An 11,862-nucleotide genomic window follows, 5' to 3' on the forward strand; every position below is an offset into this window, starting at 1 on the left:
CTTCTCTGCTCTTGAGCGCGCAATTCACATTACGCTTGTAATACTTTTGCGCTTGCAGCCTAGCTTCGCTACAATCGATTGCGCTTGCAAATTTCGATACAGCTTTATAGCCATAAATTGATCGCTTAATCGTATCATTCATGACCTTCACGACACATCATCACATTTCATCATAACCTCCTCTGTACGAATCTTATTGGTTAAAACATATTTAGCGTTATTACACCAGCGTTTTTTACCATACAGTCCACTATCCAATTCATCCTTCCAATCCTTCCTCCAATTCATCCTTCCCAACGAAAAGATACATTTGCAACATATTTGGAAATTTGAGAAGAATAACAAACTAGTAATTTTGGAAATTGTCGAACATTTAACTTATTTCTGCACTTTATGAGCCTTCCCGGGTACTACATATTTCCAAAACTTCATCCTCCGGTTACGTAAATACATACAACTGTGAGATGTAGATGGTTCATTCTATTATATAATATTTCACATAAAACATTATGATTCAGATTCTGATAATACTCTACATTGATGTTTAAACCCACGATTTAAAAAAGTGATGAAAAAAGTGATGTCAATTTTGCAGGTTGTCTTCGCTATAGTAAGCATGAAAGTAGTATAATAATACTTTACTATCCACACTTTAATTATGCATGATTCGTACTCAAGCCGCTATATGCACTATTCAGATTTGACGAGGAGATGACTATAAACAGTGCGGGCATGTTCGTCGCAAAAGTCTTCTCGTTAGCTTTAAACTATACGATAGTAGGAGTTATGAATTGTACATTAAACTTAATATAACAATTTGCGTTCAAATTTTTTCGAGCAAACTTATTATCATACAAACAAATACACTATATTTTACCGTGTTCGTTTGAACAGTTCAAACATATATATGTATAATTCTTATAGTTCAATACTGTGCATAGTACAAACAGAATTAAGTCTCATTACGAATTGATAGAATTAAGAATTAACTTTCCTACCTCGAGTATAATGATATAAAAAAATGATCACGTTTTCAGCTGGCATTTATGCATTACTATCCTACAAATGTAAGTTTCATAAATAACGCTAAATATTTATTACTAAAAATAAGATCAAATTAAATAAAACTAATGAAAACAAACACTATGTGGCATTACAACATAGTATAATATAAAGAGTATTTTCCCGAAACTACAGAGATTTAAATTATTATATTATCATTAAAAAGAATTTTCTCAGCTACTTTTAAAGTACACCTATGAGATTTATTATCTGTACAACATTATTGAAAATACCAAAATTATGAAATCCTTTTTCGAAAATCATCGGTTAGTGTGAAATTGGTTTAGTCAAGTGTATATAAACCAGTGTATTACAAAAGATGAAAAGTAACATTCTCTATTATTCCGAAAATGTCTAGTCATATAAGTCAACATAATAAAAAACATGGAGAATACTTAGGCGTGTTTCGTCCAAATTTTAATAGGAGTTTGTAGACAAATGTTTTATTTTATTTTCTTCTCATAGTTACTCTGGGGTTTTAATAATGTCAAGTAGAAAGTTGATTGAAGTCATAGAAAATGTTCACTGGAAGTGTGACATACGAAGAACATTCCTGGCATATTTTTCATAGCTTATCTTCCACATACTTTAAATTCGCTCAAGAATAATTATTCTGCCACAGGAAAAAAACGTCGAACATAACGTCGAAAACGTGGGAATTTAAGACAGCGTTAAATTCATTTAAGTCATCCACAACCCACACTCTCAATGAGAGCCAAACGTCCAAATAGCGAAATAACCAAATCGACGACCCAAGCATCTTTTGCAAACGCAATTCAATAGATGAAACTGTGATAACAGCGAAGCCAAGATTAGAAGAAACAATGATGCAAACTCCACTCATCTACAATCTCCCAGGAGCCTCATCTACGCCATTACATCTACCAATAATCTCACTTGCCAAGATCAGTGAACCAAGTATAACTTAGTCTATACCTGATTACGAATCTAAATCCCAGGAGAACAGCAGTTCAACTGATGGAGACGAACCAGATATTAGCCCAGTTTTGCCACAACCTACGAACACGGATAACATTGTCACACCAGTAGATGAAATTCGATGAAAATTAATAGAAGAAGCTCGCAGTAGATTAATCGCAGGTCACAAGGGTGTAACGGAAACCTTAAATCAATTAACCCTTTCGGTACTACCGCCGCCTATTGGCGGCATCCACGGAAAGTTATGTGGGCACTTTATGTGGGCACCGTTAACAGCACCAACGGAAAGTTATGTGGGTATGATTACTCTCTATAGTACACATTACTTTACTATTCTGTGTTTAAAATTCCCGGCTGTTCTAATCGTTCCATTATAATATATAATTAGTAACAGTCAACAGCGTGCCTTAATTATATATGTTTTGTAATATATAGATAAGCTACGAAAAACAAATTGGAATGTTTGCTTATATCGTTAATTTTTTTAATGTATAACTTACAATTTGAATTTAGTTCCCTTCAGGATGAGTGTAAAACGCTTGAAAGGAGAACAATGGATAAAGGGAATCATTGATTCCAAAAGAGATTCTGATGAAGAAAATCAATATAATTTAGCATTTCGCAAAAGGAGGAACAATCGAACACGTGTACTTAGCACCTCGGTATCTGAAGAAGCAGTAGAGCCTGAAGTACGAATTGATACTCCTTCTAGCATCAAATGGACATCAAAGAAGCTTAGTCCAAAAATTCATGATTTTACGCCACATCATTCGGGAGTAGTAGGGAACAATTTAAATCGTTCGTCGAGAATTTTGGACTACTTCAGACTGCTTTTTTCTAAAGATTTAGTTAAATTGATTGTGCAAAAAACAAACTATTACCGGTGTCGACAGCTCAAAAGAGATCACTTGAACGCTTCAGAAGGGATGGAAGTGGATGAATTATATTGTTTTACTGCTGCGTCGTTATTAATGACGCGAACCAAAAAGCTATCCTTAAATGAAAATTGGTCTAAAGATAAGTTTCTCCGAAGCGATATTTTCAGTAAAATTATGAGTAGAGATCGCTACTTTTCATTATTGAAAATGTTGCATTTTACGGACATAGTCGGCCACACTGCCGATCGTTTACACAAAATAAATGAAGTAGTGGAAATGCTACGAACATCTTTTTATCAATGCATTTCAGCCATACCAGCGGTTATGTATAGACGAAAGTCTACTCCTCTACAAAGGCCGTCTCTCGTTTAAACAATATATTCCCTCGAAGAGGAGTAGGTTTGGCATAAAATCATTCCTACTTTGTGACTGCAAGACGGGTTATATCCAAGATATAATCATTTATTGTGGGGCTAGTGCTACTGTAGCTACCGAATATCAATATATTGGAAAGCCAGGGAACATTGTAATGTCGCTTTTGCAACCTTTTCTGAACAAAGGCCATTGGGTTGGCAACTAAGACTATTGTATTTATCTGGACAACTGGTTTTCCAGTCCCATATTGTTCAACCTACTCCACGAAAAAAGTACGGACGCTTGTGGCACTGTACAAAGAAGACGGAAAGAGATGCTTAAAATAACTGATAAATTGAAAAAAGAAGAGGCAGTGTTCCGCTCATCTGAAAATCTGTTTGCAATGAAAATGGTTTGATAGAAAGAAATTTTATATGCTTTTCACACTATCCATACCGCAGAATTTGCAGAAGTACCTAAGAAGTCAAGAAAAAATGAAATTATTCTAAAGCCCAAATGCGTAATAGATTATAACTCTTCAATGAGTACAATCGATAAATCAGATATGGTGATAATTACTATCGATGCAACTCGCGCGCGCAAAAGTTTAAAGTGGTATCGCAAATACTCTCTCTCTCTCTTTTTCCACTTGATCGACATTTGCGTGTGGAACGCATACTGCCTATATAAGCACACCACAAAAAAACAAATCTCAATGGCGAAATTTCACCTTCAGTTGATTAAGGAAATATTAGAAAAATAACACAAGAATCATGAATATCATCGGTGCAGCAAGTCAAGAAGTAATTATCTCACAAGGCTCACAGGGGGACATTTTCCTTCGATATATCAGTCGGTGGTGTGGGACGTGAATCCAAGTATCAGTGCGAACAATGTAATGTGGGCTTGCGCGTTTCCCCTTGTTACGAAAACTATCACACCAAGTTACACTATTAGTTTTGTCGTTGATTATATTTCACTATTAGTTTTATTATTTATTATGTTACACTATTAATTTTATTATTTATTTTAATTTTGTAATATTGGACCATATTATTTATATCAATGCTATTTACTTTAATTAATGTACTGTAAAGAAAAAGATATGATTTTAAAACGTTAAGCGCCATGCCTGTTTTGTCTGTCCTTCCGTCTGATCCGCGAGATAAGATACCGTCGAAATCTCGGTTTTCTGCCGAGGATTGGTTTAGGTTACGACAAAGCAGTATAAACATTTTAGAAATGTTTTTCAAACACGTTAAATTCCGCGTCAGTAACCGATGTCGCGGTCCGAATGAAAAGTTTAGTGTCAATCACGCTCGAGATCTCTATGAATGCCGCAAAACATGTTTTCGCGGTTTACGCTGTCGGACAGTGCAACCACTCTTGCGAAAAACTTCCTCGTTCCACGAATGTATAACCGCGGCCAGGTCCTCCGTACCGAAAGGGTTAAAAGAAAAATATGACTGCCCCGAAATGAGAAAAGATTCACAAGAATTCGTTCGTTCACTTATCAGAACAAAACCCGTCAACCCGTGATTATTACGGACACATCTCTGGAACCTTTTGACGAACTTGCCATCGACACATTTGGACTACTTCCAAAAACAATCAATGGAAATCGCTACATTTTAACTATGCGAGACAATTTAAAAAAGTATTGGTTAGCAGTTGTTTTATCAGATATTAAAGCCATGATAATAGCTGACGCGTCCGCGAGTCATTTCATTGCAATATGTGAGACACCAAAATCCATTTCGATAGATGAAAACACTAGTTTCTTGGGAAACTAATGCTACATGTTGCCGAGATGGATCGTTAAAAAGGAGCCATATATTGTATTAACAGAACATCTAAAACAATACATCGAGTCATATGAAGAATGGGACCTCTACTTACCATTTGCCATGATTTCATATAAATACCTCCGTCCACGAAGCTACGAATTTCACATCCCACGAATTAATCTTCGGGAATTACGATAAGTGAGCTAATCCGACATAACTTATGGTGGAGTAATACGTCCATGTGTAAAAAGAACCTGAAACAAGTAAATTCGATCCACGTTACATCGGGCCATACGAGATAGTAGATGTCGGATATAAATAATGCAATTTTAAAAACAGATGCGACCGGACACCTAATCGCGAAACATCAGGATAAATTAAAACACTCCTTCGTCTTCGATAGTTCGTCCGACACAAATTAAAAATTGGAATCACTTTCAGGATGAAGTAAATCCCGCTGATTATCCAGAGGTGCACGAGGATCTCTTAATATGCTAATGTATAAGGAAAATGCAACTCGTGTTTGAAGCTGAAGAATACAAATTGTGTGAAAAATGTTGGTCTCGAGTGGCAGCAGAAGAAAGAGAATTATTTCCTGAAGGCTGCTGGCATACCATCGCAGGAAACCACAGAAGTGAGGCAGATTGTCATTGTGAAGGATATGGTTCTGTAATCCTGGAAACATCAAACGCTAGTCGATGCCGAGAATGCATCGAAGAATACATATTTCGAAATGTAACTGGAGACATTACAGTAATTAAAACATGGCAAGGCCATTGATGTGGTTACTCAGTGGTAGCATCATGACCGTTGACAGCAACACACGCACATATATACTGCAAATAATTAATTTATACAAGCAGGAGAGTCATCGGATGAGAGCATTAATACTTTTGAAGAAATACTCCAATGTAGCAAGGAAAAAAATGTAGACCTTATATTTCATTGTGGAGATTTATTTCACGATGCGAAACCAACAACTTCTGATGAATTAAAATGTATGGAATTGTTAAATAAATACTATATGGGTCCCAGGTTAGCAAGATATGATAATATCAATATAAGATGGTATTTGAAGTACGACAAATATTAATAATTGTCTTTTCATCAGAGCAATTAACATCCAATTTTTGAGCGAGCCAGAATTAACATTCCCACACTGTACTTTTAAAACTGTAAATTTTTAGGATCCAAATTTTAATATTGACATGCTAATATTTTCCATTCACGGGAAAAATGACCATCCAAGTAAGAAATATAATATCAATAGTTTAAGTACAGAGATTTTTCAACATTGATTCAGCCATTAGTAATTATAATCAAAATTATAGGTTGTGGAATAAATGGGCCAAATGGACTTGTTGTCTGTGTCTGGTTTCATAAATTATTTTGGAAAATGGACAGCCACCCCTAAAATGATCATTCCTCCACTGATGATAAAAATGGGTAATACCCATGTTGCAATTTTTGGTTTAAGCTGCATGAACGATGATAAATTAATACGGATGTTGAACGATTTTAAGGTGAACTTATGAGATCCATATATGTATTGAGAGGTCTTTCCATTTTTTTTTATTGCACATGATTTTCATTCATAGGTGAAATGCTTTAATTTGTTTGTTTTACATAAAAAACGTGCACCATGTCTTAAACGTGGATATACTTCGGAAGCCCACCTTCCCTCTTTTGTTGACTTTGTCGTGTGGGGAGGGGAACAGGAATGTTGTATCACACACGTGTTTAACTCTAAAAGACAATACTACATTTCTCAAACAGGTATATTTTTAGATTTATTTATTAATTATGATGCATGAAAAATAAGAAACTACTGCTTAAGAAACGCACTTACAGATTGCGATTTCTTTATGCGAAGGCGAATCAAAGGCCAAACACATTGTCATACTTAGCGTAAACGGTAATAAGTTTAAGTTGAAGAAATTGAAATTAAAAACCGTTAGACCATTTGCGTTTGACACTCTGGTCCTTAATGATACAAATATAAAAAGTAACAATGATAGATTGCTATCAGAATCAGTTTTCAATATCGTCGACCGATGCATAGAAAATGAATTGATTCCTAGTACCGCGGAACAATTGTCAAATCATCCGAAGCAACTGGTCTTGCCGTATATTCGATTGAAAGTAATTTACTTGAAAGATAAAGAACGGTTCGATTCGACCAGGTAAGATTCTATTAGTATATTAACGAATACAAGTAATAAATGGAAATAAATAATATGTGTATTTTAGATTGGTACAGAAATATTGTGATAAAGTTGCTAATTCTCACGAATTAATTGTATTCTGTAAAACAAGAAGTTCCGGTAAGTACTCCAGGATACGACTGACATTATGAGCTATACTGAGGTAAACAAAAATTGCGATATTCTACAAGGTGCTCGAAGGTAAAATTTGTGTTTGGTTTTTTAATTAGGAGAATTAAGGTTTTGTGGAAACCACATACAAGCAAAACTAAAAGGACACCAGTTTGGTTGAAAATAAAAACCTATGAACAATACTAACAGTGAATGATCTAAATAAAGCATTAGGTAAATTTGTTAACAAAAATAACACTAACGCTTTTAATAACCTACAGAGGTCAAGCATATACAATTTAATATTTCAAAATATTGATTTGCCATTATAAGCTCGATTGTATTGTTACAATTAATTCTTTACATATAGTCGTGAAATAAAAGAACTTGTGCTATGTTTGGAAACTACTGAAACAACTGCAGATATTGGAAATATCAGGAAAGAAATTAAAAATTATTGTGATAAGAGAAAGGAGGAAGCACAAAAAGAAAAGACAGAAGTATATGTATACTTGCAAACAAACTCATTTAAAAATGATAATATACTATCAGATTTGACAGATTGGATAATCGCATGCTATTTTATAGATGCAAACATTATTTGCTAATAGACTGGTAAAACCCTTCAATAATGACGAGATAATAGTTATTGACAGTAGTAGTAACAATGAAGAAGAAGCGGAAAAAACAGATAAAGCTAATGGCAGTGGAGCATGTAACAAAAGCAAAGAAACCGATAAAAATAATGAAAATCATAAAAATTCTGTTGGTATAACATCTGAGAGGTAATTTACTTCAACTCAAAAACAGACAACAGCGCAGGTACATCATCGAACTCTATTAAACGATTCACAGTTTATATGCATAGGTCTTTGATTTACTATTATCCATGACATTTTATCATTTGCTACAGGATGAAGCATTGGGCGGTGATGTAATAAAGAAAATAAATTGAGGGAAGCCTAATAAAATACGGTTCCTACGCAATTTCGATTCCAATTTAGATTAGTTTGTCCAGGTCCGAACCCTTGTTTATACACTACTTGTAAAACATTATATTAAACAAATACTTTTCATTAAATCTTGAAATATTTGATAATATATAATATATATTATATATAATTCGGACATTCAAGTTGCAACAAAAAAAAATACATACTATAAACAAATCTTAAAATCGTATAAAATAGAGATTTAAAAACGACATCAATCTTAAATAAATACTAATGATAGAACAACTAGTACAAGAACTAGTAAAACACCGTTTATCTGGACTGTGTTTATCCAACATAGTAACCCGTTACCAACAATTGGATGTCAGGAACGACGCGACATACCCATTATACAACACACTGTTTTTGTTTCTTAGTTAGAAATTCTAGCATAGTCTTCCTGCATAGAATGTAAGATAAGTAACGATTTAATTCAGTTACTTGTATGTATGTGATTCGTCCAGAAACTATATTCTCATTACGTCTTCACACAAATCAAACGAAAAGAGAAAAAGATTGGTGCTTTGTATTGAAGAAAAATTTGAAATTAATAGACGCTTCAGAAACAATTAATTTCTTGTCTCGTAAATATAACATTGGTAGATTTACTGTATATATCATAAAAAAATTATAAAGATAACATATTAAAATGCAAAGAAGATGATGCAGCAAACACGAATAGAGGAATAAAAATGAATAACAGCTTCTAAAAGTCGGTGAAAGTAATTCATCTTTGCATGAAAGATCAGGTAGAACAAACCGTGATCACAAAGTTATATATATAATGTTGCAAGGTGCATTTCACACTGCGTAGAGTGCGATGTAGAAAATGTGATTAAAAATGATGGAAATGATAAAGGATTTCATATTCTTAACAACAATAAAATAATATCTCAAGTTATAGAGGATCAATCTGAAGTGAATGTATAATCAGGTACGCTATACAGTATGTTATACAATACTTACATTAAACAACTTAAGAAACAGTTTCAGATATCTAGAAATAAAGAAATAAATACAAGACATGCCCATAAAGCGACATTTTATTAGAAAATAAACTTACATATTGCAAAGAAAATATATTAGGAACATCGTAAGAAAAGAGAGTGGAACGTAGTGTATAAAGAGGTGGGAAAAGGTGAGCACTTAAAATAAACCTACCAGTTACAAACTGAAAAACTCTCGTTTTTTAACTTTTCTATGCCTATAACGAAAATTTAAAAAAATACGTATTGTAGATCTCGATAAGTTACATGCATGCCGAAAATTTCATCGAAATCAGTTAACGCCAGGTCATAGTTACGAGCATTAAACAAATTTTAAAACAGCAACTTTCTCACAATTATTGGACAGAAATATTAAAAATCAGGACAAAACTGCGATTTTTGCGATCTTTAATTGTTTACCGCTTATACCAAAGTCAACCGATTCCGCTGAAATTTTCAACATGCATATAAATTACCGAGATCTACGAAATGCATTTCTTAAATCTTCGTTATATATATTTCGTCATATATTATTTTCTTTAATCATTCTAAGCAATAACAAAATTCAAGTTGTTTAGTCCAGTTCTAAGCAAGTTATGGCGTTTTAAAAGTTGTCCGAATATTAATATAAATAAATATGGCCGCGACGCCATATATCCGCAAGAACCGATTGCCCACGTGGAAGACACGTGCTTCCAGTTTCGCAAGCTTTCTCAAGACGCCATATGCGTAACGCACGTGGCGTGTAATAATTCGCACTGGCGAATAATTAGCCCAGCCGAGAGAAGGTGTCCGAGCCATCGAAATGTAAATGAAGAAATTCGTACTGATAATGAGACTTACCGAAAAACCGATCAGAAATTCCCAGTTACGAATGCGGATCCTGGCCGGTCACTAATCTTGACATATCTTTACAACGGTGTTGCCAGCACTGTCCTTTATTATTTCGCCTGCTGCCCTATGGTCTTTAGCGGCTATCTTCCTTCATTTCGTATGAATTAATCTCGGCTCGAATTGTCACAGTTATACTTATTTCTTCCAAACACCCAACGCTACGGTCTACGCGACAGTGATCCTCGTTCTCGGCAGATCGCTTCCTCAGCCAGAAACGAGGCATTCCCCACTCCCCAGACTCACGGCTCGGCACGACGCACAAACCCTACGCGCACTCGCCGTTGCTCAGGGCCGGCACCATTCGACTCAGCTCACGCTCCGATCGTCCTAGATCTCGCGGCATAATTCAGTGACTGTAGAGAATACCGCTACATGTTTCAATTTCAAGAAATTTCAGTTTATGCAAATACGATAGGCTCAATAAATGGAAAACCAAGAAAGGAATTGGTGGCCAGAACTTTAAAGGACAAACATCTCGAAAGTGAAAACATGTGACATGCAGTGTTTTTTCTTCCAGCCGCAGAATTTCCTTCTTTCCTGATTTTGTTAAAAGACTTACGAATCACTTTGCAAATAAAGATAAAAAAAATACAAAAATCATGCTTTCCACAAAACAAAAAAATAAATTATTATATTCAAAAAACTCTACCAAATTGCAGAAAAACAGTCTAGACTGAGCCCTCTTACAGCAAACTACGTGTTACATTTAAGATTACTTTTTTTGTCCGTGAAATGTATATACGCTATACGTGATTGTACTGAACATGTGTAATAAATTATGATACCCAAAGCTCATACAATTTTCGAAGTTTAGTATTTACCTAGCACTCTTTATAGTGATTAGATCAGTGCACAGAGATTGACACATAGTAATTAGATGAGTGTGCAGATAATAACTAGAAAAGGCTCAGTAAATGAGCCGTTCAGTGCACACATCGCTTAACTCCATAAAAGAAAAAGTTGAGAAACGCGATGAAACGATGTACATTGTTTTTTAAAATTCCTGTTATAATATAGATTCACACATATAATGTAGAATGCATAAATACAGATATAGCTTTCATCTGACGCTGTATAAAATTAATAAGAAAGAATAGCCAAAAAAAAATAATCGTCAGTAATGTTACAGCTTCTAGGCGGGCGGCGGGTGTACCGGACTATGCCGGTTTAATTGCCCGCCGCCCGCCAACCGAGGATGCCCTATTTTAAAGTGGGGGCGACAAAACCGTCGCCCCCGACGGCCGCTGGTGCGGCCGTCGTGAAGAGGCGGTGTGGGGTGCGGTCCCCCGCACCGCCGAATCAAGATGATTCATGGGGGGGAGGATTAAAAAAAAAATCTCCCCCCGGGACGCGGCCGGCCACCGCTCCATCCTGGTGGCCGGCCAGGCGAGAGGGAGCTGCGGTCGTGTTCTTGAAGAGTTCCCGTGGCTCCCCCGTTAATCGCCAGCGCCCTAGGCCGCCGTGGGGGTTTTAGCGGGTCGAACCCCGCACTACCCCCCCTCCGCCCTTCGGGCGGAGCGGGGGTGTCTGACCTGCAGATTTCCCCCACGTTAAAAAAAAAAAAAAAAAAAAAAAAAAAAAAGTAATGTTACAGCTTTTATGTGACTGGTGGAGTTAATCAATTTGGCAACTGAAAAAAAGTAGTAAAGTTAAAT

General features: G+C 35.5%; 1 long non-coding RNA gene across 1 annotated transcript; it reads right to left on the reverse strand.

The window, feature by feature from the left end:
• Positions 1–2,764: 2,764 nt before the first annotated feature.
• LOC143261155 (uncharacterized) lies at positions 2,765–10,208 on the reverse strand. Its single transcript, XR_013035373.1, has 2 exons — positions 10,157–10,208; positions 2,765–5,274 (listed from the first exon to the last, which is right to left on the reverse strand). It is a non-coding gene; the product is annotated as an uncharacterized LOC143261155 (long non-coding RNA).
• Positions 10,209–11,862: the final 1,654 nt, after the last annotated feature.

This window comes from Megalopta genalis, unplaced genomic scaffold, assembly GCF_051020955.1.
Source record: "Megalopta genalis isolate 19385.01 unplaced genomic scaffold, iyMegGena1_principal scaffold0038, whole genome shotgun sequence".
Classification (NCBI taxonomy): domain Eukaryota; kingdom Metazoa; phylum Arthropoda; class Insecta; order Hymenoptera; family Halictidae; genus Megalopta; species Megalopta genalis.